General features: G+C 40.7%; 1 protein-coding gene and 1 long non-coding RNA gene across 8 annotated transcripts in view; both read left to right on the top strand.

Annotated features, from left to right (window-relative positions):
• Positions 1 to 16742, top strand: part of LOC134213075 (leucine-rich repeat and calponin homology domain-containing protein) — a 197248-nt gene that overhangs the window by 131227 nt on the left and 49279 nt on the right. The window lies entirely within an intron of this gene.
• Positions 12164 to 13134, top strand: LOC134217240 (uncharacterized). The gene is made up of 3 exons (XR_009980957.1): positions 12164 to 12879; positions 12935 to 13001; positions 13057 to 13134. It is a non-coding gene; the product is annotated as an uncharacterized LOC134217240 (long non-coding RNA).

Raw genomic sequence — 16742 nt, 5'->3', positions numbered from 1 at the left:
GGCCAGCGACTCACCGACGCCCTCATAGATGTCAAGGAATTGGATGGTGGGTAGGGTATGTGGTTTAGGAGTATCATTATAAGCAAATGATAGAAAATTTGTGGAAATACGTTGGGAGTGACTTTGCTAAGAAATTTATGTCACTCCATTATCCTTGCCGATGATTTTTCTCGGATGGGGCGAAGGTATTAGCCTTGCCCTGGCTAATAGCCTAGGTTTAAGCGCCTTTGCTCGCTCTCTGAAACGAAAAAAGAGCAAAAAGAAATTAAAGTCCCCTCCCCCCCTGATATGATAATGATTTTGATCAACAAATGAATTCTAAGTGGATGAATAAATGATCAAACGGCTGCAAACAAGCCTCTATTGTCGTAGCAGAAGCAAACCCGCCTCAATACGACAGGCAGAAGCACATGTTTGTGATTCAAACGCGATCGACTGTTGTTCAATTTCGATACACATAGTTGGGTAGAGAGAAAAGATGTGAAATATTGCTAAAGTAGGATTCGATGGATACGGGGAATTGACTCATATGTCACCGTTATTAGCTGGTTATGGGACAGCTTTCTCGCAAGGGCAGCTGTTGTATAATTGGTAATACGTCCGTGTTCTTAATGGAATAGTGCGGGTTTAAGTCCCACCGGCAGCCGAACTCTCCCTCGCACACCTCATAAAAAACACCCTCCAATGGCAAACCCAACTATGTGCATCAAAACCAACATCCCTTCCAAAAGCAAAAAAGTAAAAAATAAAAAATATATGTGTAACAAAAAAAATAAAAACACAGTAAAAAGAGTATATTTACATTCTTACACATAAAAACTAACGCAAAGTGTATGATGCTGTCACATTTTCATATGATGCATAAACAAATTTATTTTTGATCATCTTGTTTTAAGATCATGAATGCTCCATAATTCTTCAAGAAACAATAATTAAAAAAAAAATCATTGGATGCTCCGTAGCAGTGACTCGGTATTGCAGTTACAACAGACTTGCAGACTTTTATGGCAATAAATAGGATTTTTCTGTGAATTAGTGTACACGGTCTTATCCCATTTCCTAATAATTTATTCAATATGTTATAAAATGCAACAGATAATTTGTTTACTTAAGATGGAATTCAGAGGCCATAAAATTTTAATTGAAAATAACGGATTTAATTGTAATATCAGTCTCTTGAATAAAAAGGATGAACTGTTTGTTCTGCAACAAATATGATATACCTTTTAAAACAATCCTTCTCAGTTATTTTTTTTTTTTGAAAGATTTTAAGCTCTTGGAATTACCTTGGTTTTACATATGTCAATATAGTAAGGTGAATATTTTGATACATATTTTAATATTTATATTGTAAATATTTGTCTTTTGATTAAAATCATACTTATGGAATGAGCTTTCGAATCAAAAGATAAACGAGCACACAGATCTAAGCCCATAAGGAATTATTAAATACTAATCCACTTGCCATAAGACGAGTCTGCACAATCCCATTCAACTCCACCACCCAATTGTGTCCCGGCAGACACGTATCTCGACCTCAACAGTAAGGTCGTCCTCAGCGTCTCGTATTTGACTACAAGTACGAGACACTGAGGACGACCCCACTGCCGAGGCCAAAACACGCATCCGCCAAGGCACAACCAAGCGGTGGAACCAAACGGGACTGTACAAACTCGTCCTATGACAAGTGAAGATATTCCACTAAAATTTATTTTAATAAATTTCATCATTCTTCACAAATTCTTAAAATTTATCGTTGGCACATTGATGAGCTATCAAAGAGAAAATTACATTTGTTTTTAACCTCTTTTTTTATTGTAAAAAAATAGCGCATGCAAATTGCGTGATATTTATATTATGCTACAAACGTGCTACTCGTGCTGAAAATGCATTCGCCCATGTTTGGCTAATTATGGAGACGCATGGTACATTTTTAACCTTTTATAAGGCATTACGATCTGTTCCTGTCCTCGATACTGCCCTCAATTTTTTTTTTTTCAAATTTTGCCTGCATTTTTTTCCTTTTTTTTTTCAATTTTCCTTGTTATAGAGTTATGTTTTTACCGATTTGGTGTCGGGGAAAAACCAAAAAAATCCACAGGAATGTTCTTGGAAAATAAGCATCCTAGTTTCTAAATTTTATTTTTGTTATATACCCTGTCTGTGGAGCAATTTCCATGAAAAAAATCCCCAACTGATCATTTCGCCAAGAAGGTCATTCGGTCAAAAATGGTGCTTAACCGTGTAGGTAATTTAGTTGAACAGGTTTACGGTCGAGTTGGTCATTCGTTCGAAAATGTTGCATGGTCGAACAAATAAAACTGTCGATTGTGTTATATTTGGCCAGAAATGTCATTTGACCGAACGGATCATACCGCCAAAAATGTCATATGGCTGAAAAATTAAGTGGGCTGAACGAGACACACGGCCAAAAATATCGTTTGACCAAACGGGCCAAAAATCTTGTTCAGCCGCATGTTATTTTGAACCAAGACCAAACATTCGACCAAATAGTTCGTTCGAAGAGATGAGTCAGCCTAGGGCTGAAAGTCTCATAGAAAAACAATATTAATAATAATACCGACCCCATTCGATTTTGGCAACAAAGCCAATACATTTTTTAAATATATTTTTTTAAATTGCTTCAAACCGCTTAAATTTCAAAACCTCTGTTAAAAAAACTGGCTAGAACCCTAAATCGACGTAAAAACAATTTGTAAAAAATCGCGTAAGATCTGCTTAAAGTAAAAACGATTAGATTTCAAAATCCGCGTAAAGAATCGTCACGTTGTGTCCAGTGAGTGAGTAAGTGGAGCAATGTGAAGTATCATGGGAAACCAAAAGACATTTGGTTTTGGCAACATAAATTTTACGAACGTGCTGCCAAAATCGAATGGGGTATGTTGTCCGTTTCACAGAAAAGTCCATTTCAGATTAAGTCGAACATAGTTCCAGATCAGATAAAAACAGATGGGGATAAAAGTTAGAAATGACAAAAGGTCGAAGGGACAAATGGTCAGAATACTCAAATAAAAACTCCCCCTAATAATTAGGAATTTTCCAATTAATAGAAATCAGGGTATAAGCTATAAATAAATATAAAGTTTCCAAAAATAATGCAAAATTTCCATAAACAATTTAGAATTGTCCACAAAACAAACATAAAGAAGCACTTTTAAAAGCGAAAATTGCAATAAAAGAAGAAAATGCCATAAGAAATCAAAATGCTCCATTGAAAAAAAAAAAAACAAATTTCCATAAATAAATCAATATTAGCAATAAACAGTAGCAAAATTTTCCACAAAATAAATATTTTGTCCATATAAAAATTGAAAACTTTTCACAAAAATTCAATAAATAGCAATTAAAAATATGAACATGTTCATAAAGAAATATAATAAGCGATAAAACTGAACATTTTTTCATAGATGACTCTTTCTTTAAAAGCGTTTATTGTTCATAGGAAATTTGATCAACTTTATTGCTTTTTAGTTTTTTTTTTATGGAAATTTTCTTATTTTTTATTGCTCTTTATTTTGTAGAAAGTTAGACGAGCTCGGTGGTCTAGTGGCTCCCGCTTCTGCCGTATAAGCAGGAGGTCGTGGGTACAATTCCAGGCTCGTCCATTTCCTACTTTGTACTTCTATCTCAGTTCTTTCTGTGTTTCACGTTCTACCAAAACGATTCCTACTGTTATAATCTTCCACACAATCCCAAAACCTATCGTGGCACCTATGAGAGGTCGTTCTCTGCATCTTTCTTAAGTAGGTATCCAATTAACCATCCTTCCCCTTCTTCAGCATTCGCAAGGACGTAGCCAGGACAGATCTCGACTATTGGAGAGTGTATTGCTTCCATCTAAGAGGTAGTGATTAGTCCCAAATCATTATCTGTGGTAACGGATGAAGATGATGCTACTGTCGTACAATCTTGGCTTGTACCACCTACGAATTTGTGCGAATTGCTCAATGCTAATGCTACTGCTACTGCTCTTTATTTTGTAGCAAGTTTTTAATTTTTTATCATTTTTTGGAAAAATTTTGTAATTGTTTATTGCTAATATTGATATATTTATGGAAATTTTGTTTTTATTCCATTGGAATATTATGATTTCTTTGTAGCAAATTCTTCTTTTATCATTGCAGTTTTTGCTTTTAAATGTGCTTATTTATTTGTGTTTTGTGGAAAATTCTCAATTGTTTATTGAAATTTGGATTATTTGTGGAAACTTTATATTCATTTGTTGCTTATATCTTGATTTTTTTATTGGCTTTTTCTTAATTTTTTATTGAAATTTTTAATTCTTTTAAAAGTGCTTATTTATTTGTGTTTTGTGGAAATTCTCAATTGTTTATTGAAATTTGGATTATTTGTGAAAACTTTATATTCATTTGTTGCTTATATCTTGATTTTTTTATTGGCTTTTTCTTAATTTTTTATTGAAATTTCTAATTCTTTATGGACATTTTATTTTGCTGCCGGTCGAAAAGGTCAAAATGTCTAAAAAGACATTTCGTCGAAAGGACGTTTGGTCGAAGGAACATTTGATTGAATGGTCATTTCTTATTCTTTTCATAGATACTCTGTCTCAAATTAAATTTTACTGGCATGTCGGTCTCGATGCTGCTCGTATAGAGGAATTAAGCAGCATGTGTGCAAAAGCAGATGGGAAAAAAATGGAACTCGAAATTTATCGCTTGGCTGCGACAAGTTTGAAAATGGTTTGAAAGGTGTTGAAGTATGCGAGGGCCATTTGAGAATAATTAATTATCGAAGCGTCCTTCTTTGCCGTACATCATTTTTGGGGATGGCTCAAGCAGTGTGTTACTGGCAGCACTGCCCGTCGCGATGCACCCATGGATGACACAGGAGGGGTCGGAATTGCGCAAACTGCATAGTGTCAAAACTGATTTCGCATCTTCGCTCAAGTTCGCCCGGTTCGAATCAGTTCAACGGAAGTAATAAAAAACGAAGCAAAAATTTTCATTTCCGGTAGAAAACGTTTTCGCTTCAGACGTAGCTAGAAGAGTAAAGTCGCGCAGTGTTTCGTAGTTGAAAATTAGATAGATTAGAAACAAGACTCTGTTTGAATTGGACACCTGTTTATTCCAGTGGCGATCTGGATCTATTCGAATCTATAAAGTCAAACTAGCCGAAAACCGTAAGCTTGTAGAATTTGCTTTTTTTTCTAATCTAACCTATAAACACATAACACAGGAATACGCGTGGGAGATCAGCGATTCTGTAGGAATCGAATAATCGAGTGTGTTGTAGACCGATTGATGTAAGACTATAAACTATTATCTTTGTAAAGTTCCTAAACAAAATTTGAATTACAGCTAAAAGCATTGCAAAACATAAACTAGTGTTTGTACTAGCTCTAAGGAAGTCGGTGCCCACTCCCATCTCGGTTGACGGAACAAATCTTTTAGATCAATCGCACAATGATGGATCATGGCGATATGGAAACACCAGTTGCCGGAGAATCAAGCTGCGTCAACTGCGATCGCTCGGACAGGGCGGACAACCTCGTACAATGTGATCACTGCGATTCATGGTGGCATATGTCTTGCGCCGGTGTATCGCCGGCAGTAGAAAACCGACAATGGTTATGTCAACCGTGCGTTAAAAAATTCAACAGCATTCGGTCGGTTACGCATACGGCTTCATCTAGACCATCTCGTTTGGAACTACAGTTGCGCAAACTAGAAGAGCAACATGCTCTGGAGCGAAAATTTATAGAGGAGAAGTACAAACTTCTCGAAATGGACTGTGACAGGACGGAAGTCAGCAGCAGAATGAGTGAGCGAACGAATTATGACAAGGTGAGGCAGTGGATTGACACGTATGTGGCAGATCAAGCAGGAAATGATTATAGTCAAATCGAAGATCCGTTGATGATGACGCATACGACACGCAATCTTGATCAGAGAATCCCGGAAAGACCGATTGGCAACGAAAAACGAATCCCGATAGAAGGAGCTGGCCGATACAAGGAGGCGGATGTAAACCAGCAGCAAATTGAACCGGAGACATCACGGCAGTTTAATCCGATGGAGCCAACTGGTCCCACTATATCCAATGACTACCAGTCCACCAGAATGGGACCAACACCGGTCCCGAGACCAAGAAGGTTGACGTTTGAGGAAGGCAAGATCGGACGGCAGAATGCAGGTAATAATGTTCCGATTCCCCCCGTTCGGTCACCAGGTAAGTCACCTTATGATCCAATGAAAAACGAAACAAAACGAAAACACGTTGATATGAACCATCTATGTAGACAATTCAGGGACACTAAAATTGAAAACCCTAATCCGCCATTTTGTGAAATTTCACAACAAAATTTCATAAACTCTAATCTCGATCCCAGTGGACAGTTCTTTCCGACTAATGAACTACCAAAAGTAACTTCTATGGGTTTAAACCCCGTCTATTCTCACGCTTCAGAATTCGCGCTTACCCCTTCGCAGTTGGCCGCCAGACAAGTTATGTCTCGTGACCTACCCACATTCTCGGGAATTCCAACCGAATGGCCTGTGTTTATAAGTAGCTTCAAGAACTCAACACTGGCTTGCGGCTACACGAATACCGAAAACCTGGCACGGCTGCAACGTTGTTTACGCGGCCAAGCGTACGCCGCGGTACAAAGTCGACTACTATTACCAGATTCAGTTCCGTATGTCATCGACACCTTAAATTTGTTGTATGGCAGACCAGAAATATTGATCAATGCTCTGCTCGAAAAGGTTAGATTGGTCCCAGCGCCCAAAATCGAGAAATTAGAAACTCTGATCGATTTTGGTATGGCCATTCAAAGCTTGTGCGATCACTTGGAGGCAGCAGATCAGCGCGCACACCTGTCAAACCCATCATTGCTCTCGGAATTGGTAGGTAAATTGCCCGGACATATCAAAATGCAGTGGGGCGCTTATCTCCAGCAGTTCCCGAAAGTCAACTTGAAGACCTTTGCGAGTTTCATGTCGGGTATTGTCTTGTCTGCGAGTAAAGTGACTGTGTATTCAAGTGTCAAAAATGCTTCAAACGAAAAGTTCAATGCCAAGTTTCGTGGAACTCTGAACACCCACACCGAAGAAGGAGAAGTCAGCCAGGAACGGGAAAAATTGTGCAATGCGTGTCGAAAACCAGATCATCGGATTGCACAGTGTGGAAATTTCAAGCAACTTGCGGTAGAAGACAGATGGAAGCTGATCCAGGACAGAGAGCTTTGTCGTACGTGCCTCAACGATCATGGAAGAAGGAGCTGCAGAAACTCTAATCGTTGCGGAATTAACGGATGCCAATACCGGCACCATCCACTTTTGCACTCGTCGCCATCCAACGATACCGTGCCATCACTGATTACAACCGCAGAGAATTTTTCTCATCGTCATACTGTAAACCTGTTACTATTCCGCATTGTTCCAGTAACGCTTCATGGACCGGAAGCTTTTTTTTTTTTTTTTTTTTTTTTACCAGTTCATTTATTTGGTAGGCTCAGTCGTGTGTGACACTTTGCGGAGCCGCAATTCTCAAGTATGATATTTTTACATGGTATATCATCTTATCTTAACAGTTAGTTGGGAGGGACATAGACCATAATACTCGTGGCGACTCAAGGTTAAAAACTTAATACAGGACGGACGGGGTAGGGATTTGGGTTTAGGTTATTTCAGCTGCTCATCCGGGCGTTTGACGTTGAACGTTGAAAACGATTTTGCGTGGCGTCGTGCTCGATTTTGGTTCGTCAGGAGCATCTTCCGGATGGCCAGAGCTTCGGGTACATGGTATAGAGAAACAGAATCGGACAAGAAAAAACTGAGAAAGAGAAGAATATAGGCATTAAACTTTGATGTCAGCCAAGCAAAGGAAGGCATAGATGGCCTGCATATATATCACATCGCGATCTCCCAAAACACCTCTTATATCCCGGAAGGGTTGTTTACCTCGGGCCACAAGGGTATCCAATAGTTGCTCTCTGGAGGCGTCATTTTCCGAGCTGACCGGAAGCTTCAATTGATACCTATGCTTTCATGGACGATAGTTCTTCAATGACTTTGATCGAAGATAACTTAGCGAAACAACTTGGTGTCGATGGGGTCACGCTACCGCTATGCTTGTTGTGGACAGGTAACGTCTCACGAATGGAGAAAACTTCCCGTCAGGTCAATCTTAGCATCTCTGCGATACACAGCAAGAATCAACATGAATTGAATGACGTCCGTACAGTGGATGAGCTATCGCTGCCTCGGCAAACGCTCTCGTTTGATAATCTTGTGGAAAGATATCCTCACCTCAGGGGATTACCAGTGTCAAGTTATCACGACGCAACACCAAGGATACTGATCGGGGTAAATAACTTGAATGTTATGCTTCCACTACGCGTGAAGGAAGGCCTACGACAAGAGCCGGTGGCTGCGAAGACCAGGCTGGGGTGGTGCATTTACGGCGGTGGTGCAATGGATGGTCAGTCGCTTTCTATCAATTGTCATTCTTGCAGCTGCAATAGAAAACTAGATGCAGATGTTAATGATACACTAAAGAGCTATTTTGCCTTGGAAGACATTGGAGCAAAAAGTCGTCTGAGTACACGCGACCGTTTACGTAAAGGCAATCAAACTCATCAAATGCTTTAGCCAAGCAAGCCTTTGGCACAGCAGAGTGCGATTGAATTCGCATTCTATACCGTCCCGCCCAGTCCGTTGCTGGGGGGCATGGAGTGCGATCCTCTCGTTTAATAAACAATGTGCACTCGCTTGGCTGTGGATATACAACAGTAAAGCAAATGTGGAGATTGGGCAAATCAAGCATCCGAAAGATATTCAATTTGCAAAAAAGAAAGCTAACCGCGGTGGAGGTTGGTACTCGGATTCTGATGGCTTTTCCGCAAACGTGACCTTTAAGTGGTCTTGTTGTGTAGGGGTTATCACGCCTATCTAGAGAGTAGGAGGTTGAGGGTTCGAGTCCCTCCAAGACACGTGGATTCTTTTTCGCAAATTTCATATCAATTTGTCCATTTCGAAACATATGCTGTGCATATGCACAGCCAAGATATTTAACAAAAAAAGCAAAAAGTGAGGTAACTGTTGCTTCTAAGCAGGATGAACGAGCTATGCGTATCCTTGAAACTACAACCGTTCGCATAGGAAGTCGCTTTGAGACAGGGCTTTTATGGAAAAGCGACCAGATAGAATTTCCCGACAGTTATGGAATGGCAATTAGACGACTGGAATGCCTGGAGAAAAGGATGAGAAAGAATCCATCGTTACGGGAAAGCATACAAAATCAGCTGACAGAATATGTAATAAAGGGTTACGCACATCGAGCTACGCCAGACGAAATAATCGAAGCCGATTTGAAAAGAGTGTGGTATTTACCACTGGGCGCAGTGTTCAATCCAAGAAAGGCTAAAGTTCGTTTGATTTGGGACGGTCGAGCTCAAGTAGATGGTATATCTTTCAATTCCTTTTTGCTTAAAGGGCCTGACCAACTCTCCTCGCTTCCAGCAGTGCTGATGCGCTTCCGACAATTCAGAGTGGCCGTTTCATCTGATATTAGAGAAATGTTCCACCAGATATCTATTCGGTCCGAAGACAGACAATCGCAAAGATTTCTTTGGCGCACAAACGAGTCTGGACCTGCGGAGATATATGTAATGGACGTAGCGACCTTTGGGTCCGCCTGCTCACCAGCATCAGCTCAATTTATCAAAAATAAAAACGCAAATGAATTCATAAATGAATTTCCACGAGCCGTTGAGGGAATTATCAAGAATCACTATGTTGATGATTCCTTGGAAAGCTACGAAAGCATTGACGACGCCACACGGATCTCGAAGGAAATGCGTATGATACACGGATACGGAGGATTTGAACTAAGAAACTGGATGTCTAACAGCATTGAAGTTTTACACAACCTGGGAGAGGTCGGCTCGTTGAAGGATAAACAATTCACCCTAAATGATGATTACGGATGGGAACGTGTTCTAGGATTACTGTGGATGACAAGAACTGATGAACTGGGGTTCTCTACAGATGTTAAAGAGGAAGTAAAGCAGCTTCTACGATCTCAGGAGCGTCCGACAAAACGTCAGATGCTGCAATGTCTGATGGCTTTCTTTGACCCCTTAGGGTTGCTTGGTGTAATTCTTGTACATGGAAAGATATTATTACAAGAAGTCTGGCGCTCGGGTACACTCTGGGACGAGAAAGTACATGATGAGATTTTCGAGCGATGGGGGAAATGGATCGCAACGTTGAACAAGATCAGTGATATACATATTCCCCGTTGTTACTTCGATGGTGCGACCATGTATCATTACATTGGTCTTCAGTTGCACATTTTCGTAGACGCAAGCGATGCGGCCTACTCAGCGGCGGCATATTTTCGCATTACAAACGCCCGAGGAAATGGAGAATGCAGTCTGGTTGCCGCGAAAACTAAAGTGGCACCCCTTAAGCCGCTATCCGTTCCCCGCCTTGAGTTACTAGCTGCGGTGCTTGGTGCTCGCTTAATGAAATTTGTCGAAAGCAATCACACTCTGAATATCCAACGATGCTTCCTCTGGAGCGATTCAGTAACTGTCTTGTCTTGGCTGAAATCAGATGCTCGAAGATATAAGCAATACGTGGCTTGCCGTATCGGAGAACTTCAAACGTTGACCAATGTAGAAGATTGGAGATGGGTGCCATCTAAACAGAATCCAGCCGATGAAGCCACCAAGTGGGGTAAGGGTCCGTTGTTATCGGCAGACGGTACATGGTTCAAAGGCCCAAATTTCCTTTCGCAATCAGAAGAAGATTGGCCAAAGCAAGGTATCGCAGTACAACCCGTTTATGACGAACTACGTCCATGCCATATACATAGAGAATTGACTGTGCCACAACAAGTGATAAATTTGGATAGATTCTCAAAGCTGTCCAGGTTAATCAGGGTTGCTGCATTTGTGCATCGATTCGTAAACAACCTGAAAAGGAAGAAAATTAATGAGGAACCAGTCAAAGGACACCTAGGAACAGAAGAATTGCAAAAAGGAGAATATACACTGATTCGTCTCGTACAGTGGCAAAGTTTCACGGATGAGCTCGTGCAAATAACACGTAATCAGAAAAAACCGGTGGCTCAGCAGGACCATTTGGAAAGGTCAAGTAGCCTCTATCAACTTTCTCCAGTGATAGATGATATTGGTGTTCTACGAATGGATGGAAGAATTGGAGCGGCATTAAATGTGAACAACGATGCCAAGTTCCCGATTATTTTGCCACGTAACCACCGGTTCACATACCTAGTGATAGAGGACTATCACCGAAAATTCCGCCATGCAAATACAGAGACTGTCGTTAATGAAATCCGTCAACGGTATTACATTCCCCGATTGCGTTCCAGCGTGAAAAAAGTAGAGAAAGATTGTCAGTGGTGTAAGGTGTATAAAACTATTCCGCAGATCCCACGCATGGCCCCTTTACCATATGCTCGTATGGCTTCGTTCATCAGACCGTTTACCTACGTAGGTTTGGATTTCTTCGGGCCCCTCATCGTCAAGGTAGGTCGTAGCAACGCCAAAAGGTGGATAGCATTATTTACGTGCATGACGACCCGTGCAATCCATGTGGAGGTAGCCTACAGCCTCAGTACAGAATCATGTGTGAAATGCGTGCGCCGCTTTGTTTGCCGCCGTGGCTCGCCATCTGAAATATACTCAGACAATGGTACCAATTTCGTGGGTGCAAACACGATGCTGGATCAACAACGGAAGCAGATAGCAGAGGACCTCAACGCGACATTCACTAACGCCAACACAAAATGGTTGTTCAACCCTCCAGGTACACCACATATGGGAGGATCCTGGGAGAGGTTAGTTCGTTCAATAAAAACTGCTCTGGAAACAGCCTATAACAATAACAGAAAACTTGATGACGAAGGTTTGGAGACTCTAGTAGTAGAAGCCGAGGGAATCGTCAATAGCCGCCCTCTTACGTATCTGCCACTCGATTCAGAAGAAAGTGAGGCACTGACACCAAATCACTTCCTACTCGGAAGTTCAAGCGGAATACGTCAACCAGCAATGGAGCCTACAGACCCGGGATCTGCGTTGAAAAGTTCATACAGCCAGATTCAAATGCAGTTGGATATGTTTTGGAATCGTTCAAGCGGAATACGTCAACCAGCAATGGAGCCTACAGACCCGGGATCTGCGTTGAAAAGTTCATACAGCCAGATTCAAATGCAGTTGGATATGTTTTGGAATCGTTGGATACGAGAGTATCTGCCAACTCTTACTAAACGACCAAAATGGCACACAGACGTTAACCCACTAACTGAAGGAGATTTGGTCGTTGTGGTAGATGAACGCCCTAGAAACAGTTGGACGCGAGGCCGTATCGTACAGGTTATCAAAGGAAGCGATGGCAGAATCCGACAAGCACTTGTTAAAACTGCGAAGGGGGTTTTGCGTCGATCAGCTGCCAGATTGGTGGTATTACAGGTTCAAAGCGTTAGTAAAACTGGATCAGGTGACGGTGATCAGTGTTACGGGGGGGATAATGTTACTGGCAGCACTGCCCGTCGCGATGCACCCATGGATGACACAGGAGGGGTCGGAATGGCGCAAACTGCATAGTGTCAAAACTGATTTCGCATCTTCGCTCAAGTTCGCCCGGTTCGAATCAGTTCAACGGAAGTAATAAAAAACGAAGCAAAAATTTTCATTTCCGGTAGAAAACGTTTTCGCTTCAGACGTAGCTAGAAGAGTAAAGTCGCGCAGTGTTTCGTAGTTGAAAATTAGATAGATTAGAAACAAGACTCTGTTTGAATTGGACACCTGTTTATTCCAGTGGCGATCTGGATCTATTCGAATCTATAAAGTCAAACTAGCCGAAAACCGTAAGCTTGTAGAATTTGCTTTTTTTCTAATCTAACCTATAAACACATAACACAGGAATACGCGTGGGAGATCAGCGATTCTGTAGGAATCGAATAATCGAGTGTGTTGTAGACCGATTGATGTAAGACTATAAACTATTATCTTTGTAAAGTTCCTAAACAAAATTTGAATTACAGCTAAAAGCATTGCAAAACATAAACTAGTGTTTGTACTAGCTCTAAGGAAGTCGGTGCCCACTCCCATCTCGGTTGACGGAACACAGTGAATGAAAGTCACTGTTACTGAGACTGTCCTTTTGTCGACCTATCGTCCCTTCGTCGACCTATTGTCCCTTCGACGAAATGTCCTTCTGACCAAACGTCACTCGTCAAAATGTCATCCAACTAAATGCCTTTTGACCAAATGGTATAGATGCAGATTGAAAGGAGGTGGAGGTAGAAAAAGACTTCTTTCTTTTTTTTTCTTCCTTTTTTCTCCATTATACTTCTTCCTTCTTCCATCTTCCATCTTACCTCTTCCTACTTTCTCATTCTTTCTTCTTTGTTCTTTTTTCACCATACTTCTTCCTTCTTCCATTTTCCTGCTGTCTTACTCATTCACCCTTTTTCTTTCTATTTTCTTTCTTCCTTTATCCTTCTACTATCTTCTTTCTTCTTTCTTTCATCTTTCTTCTTACTGTTTCCTTCTTCCTTCTTCTCTCCACTTCATACTTCATCTTTCTTCTTTCCTCCTTTTCCTTGTTTTTTGTTCCTTCTGCTTTCTTTTTCTTTCTTCCTTCTTTTTTCTTCCTTCTACATTTTTCTTTCTTCCTTTTTATTACTTCCTTCTCTCTTTTTCTTCCTTGCTTTTCCTTTGTTTTTCTTACGTCTTCCATCGTCCTACTTCTTTTACCTTTCGTCCTTTTCAAGCTTTTGTCTCTTTCGACCTTTTGTTCTATTCGACATTTTGTCCCTTTCGACATTTTGTCCGTTTGGATAGTTTGTCCCTTGCAACCTTCTATCTCTTTCGACCTTTTGCTTCTTTCGTCGTTTTGGCTTTTCAACCATTTGTCTTTCCGACCTTTTGTCTTTCGACATTTTGTCCTTTCGACCTTTCGTCTTTCAATCTTCTGTCATAGATCCAGGCTTGGAACCGATCACCGTCCATAGCTATAGTCAAGCAATAAAGATCAACATTTGACTTGCATTATCATTCAATCGCAAAAGGGCTCGTTTAATTACAAAACCCCGTTGTCAGGATGGGAACATAATTTGCCTGCCTCTGGTTTAGTTACGTCGCAAGCCATGTGCGGGAGATGTCTCTTTATTGAATGAGCACGTCTCGTTACCATGGATAACGCAGACGATGTTTTCCAGACAGTGGATAGATGAAAGACGGTCGCGAAGTTCACTCTGCAGTGAATAGGTTACCCACGGCATGAAGGCAAAGCTACCTGTGATTTATTTGTCATATCATAGTCTTTTAGTGCACAACCTTCACGGATCTAAATTGGTACAAATGCTAGCATTTCAGCCAGAAGTTCTTGAGGTTCTAAGTTCGATCCTCCAGCATACGCTTTAATATTTTTTGTTATAATTATTTCAATTTCTAATTGAACCTTATCTTTGAAGATATTGATTAGTTTCTTGACAAATTAAACTAGCGCAAGATGTAGCTCACATTTTTTGTACGACGTAGCAAAAGTGTTTACAAAGTCATAGGGGAACTGTTCCGTTTTCCATCTCACTGAACATATATTCATCTCGAGCTTGAGCTTGAGAGCTTAATTGACTACCCGTAGTTGCTACTCCATTATGACCAAACCAGCTGTTCTTGCACAAAGCACCAACAGATGTTTGCTTGGGACTAGCACTCATCTTCAATGTACAAGTACTGGTGATCTCATTTGTTAGGTCGTTCTGGTGCCTGCCACGTCAGAATGCAAGTCAATGTAGGGAAGGGGAAGGAAATGATGATGTAATCACTCGCCCACTGCAAGCCGAATATACCTCTGCACTTTCCACGAGTTCATACGGAATTTATTGGAATTTTTTGGTTAGGTTCGAGAGGCAGAGGTCTGTCTTGGTTGACGAGCTGCCAATGTGATAGATAGAAGAAAGCAACTGATAGAATTTTTAATATGGGAAACGAACTTTACAATTCATTTCCAAGTCTAGCAGATGACTGTTAGAATACTCAAGTTGAAGGTATAGGAATAGAAACATAAACGGTATGGAAGTCCATTTTCAGTTCTAGCGATTGCTAGAACATGAGCAATATAGAGAAAGATACAATGTAGGAAAATGGAACGGACCTGAGATTAAACCCACGAACTCCTGCGTATGAGGCAGAAGTAGTCTACCAAGCCCGTTTACTGAACATATATTCATCTCATCGCAAAACAGAGAAATACAGCACCAATCTTGTCGCTTCTTTTTGCTAAAATGCGTGTTCACTGCTGAACAAAATCACAAAAATAAATAACAAATCAAATACCTTTTCATTGCTTTGTTTTTGACGGGATGAAAATGGGAGCTATGAGATGAAGTGCCGAACCGTTCCCCTAAGGTCATTTCTGAATAAGCGATAAGCGAGAAGTGGGATGCTAGAAATGAAAATTGATGACTGAGGAGAGAGAGATCTTACTTCTCAATTTTCACTCCCATTTTTTTTATTTTTCGCTTTTACTAAATATTGAAAAGCAGCAAGCTGTGAGACATTTATCACTTCTCATTACTCACCTATCACTTTCCGTTGACAACTCAAAACGTAATGGATTTTTTCAACTTTTCGACGAAACGGCATTTGGCCAAATGGCCCTACACAATATGAGCAAATTTGCGCGAGATTGATCCGTGTCAAAGTGTTACCAACATTTTAATTGAAATTTCAATAAGCAACATTAGGTAATTTATTAAGTTTTTTCATTCTATCGTGAACGCATTTTTCATCTAAACTCCATCCAAAAATTATTGACCTTGTGCCTGGTGGGACGCAATCAATTAGAATTAGAGGATTCTGCTGGAGGGTCGCATGTTCGCAAAGTTTGGAGGCCTGTTAGAGCAAGAACATCATCGAAATTTGTTAGCGTATTTTATTCTACATTGTATATTGTATCGGTGAAAACAGGAGTTGATATTTTTCAAATGGAATATTTCTTCCCAATCCGAGCCAAAAGGAATTTTAATTGAACTTTATCCGGTGTACCAAAATGCAGGACTTCCCACTCCCTTTCCGGCTGAGCACATGTCCCAATCTGTAACCATTTCCGATTGACTTTCAACACATTACGGTCCCAACTTGGTCTTCCTGCGAAATAGTTAATAAAATATTCATTCATTCCAGTTTGTTTCACAAATTGCCGCTGTTCACCCCTTGGTGGCGGGGTGTAAAAATGTACACTACGAAGCAAGCGAAAGGTAACGCCCGGCCCGCAGAACAACATGAACACACATTTCCCAATTTTGCATTTTCCTCTGCTTCTTCATTGCTTCCGTGTACAGACGACGACGACGACGATCGACGGAAGACGGAGTGATTTATTTCTCCGAGAAGCCACCTACGAAAATCGATTTCAGACATTTTCAACCCTAGATTTTTCTTTCTTCATGTGTGCCGACAGCTGAGTGGTCGATTTAAAGAGCGACGCGTGGTTCTAATTTTGGGGGAAATTTGGTACAGTAACTCGGCTTTCTCGTATTCCCCAGATGCTTACTTTAACCCAGTACTACCCCCACTTCTTCTGTCAAGGAAAGCCTCAAATATTGACGAATGGGATTTGCACGCAATCCTCAATTTAGGGAAGAAAAAAATATGCCGATAAGAGAAAAACCATCAGATTTTCCACACGCTTTCGTGATAAAGTAGCAAGAAAAGCGTTCCA

This window comes from Armigeres subalbatus, chromosome 2 (genome assembly GCF_024139115.2).
Source record: "Armigeres subalbatus isolate Guangzhou_Male chromosome 2, GZ_Asu_2, whole genome shotgun sequence".
NCBI classification, from domain to species: Eukaryota; Metazoa; Arthropoda; class Insecta; order Diptera; family Culicidae; genus Armigeres; species Armigeres subalbatus.
This window is presented reverse-complemented; position numbering and strand designations above follow the sequence as displayed.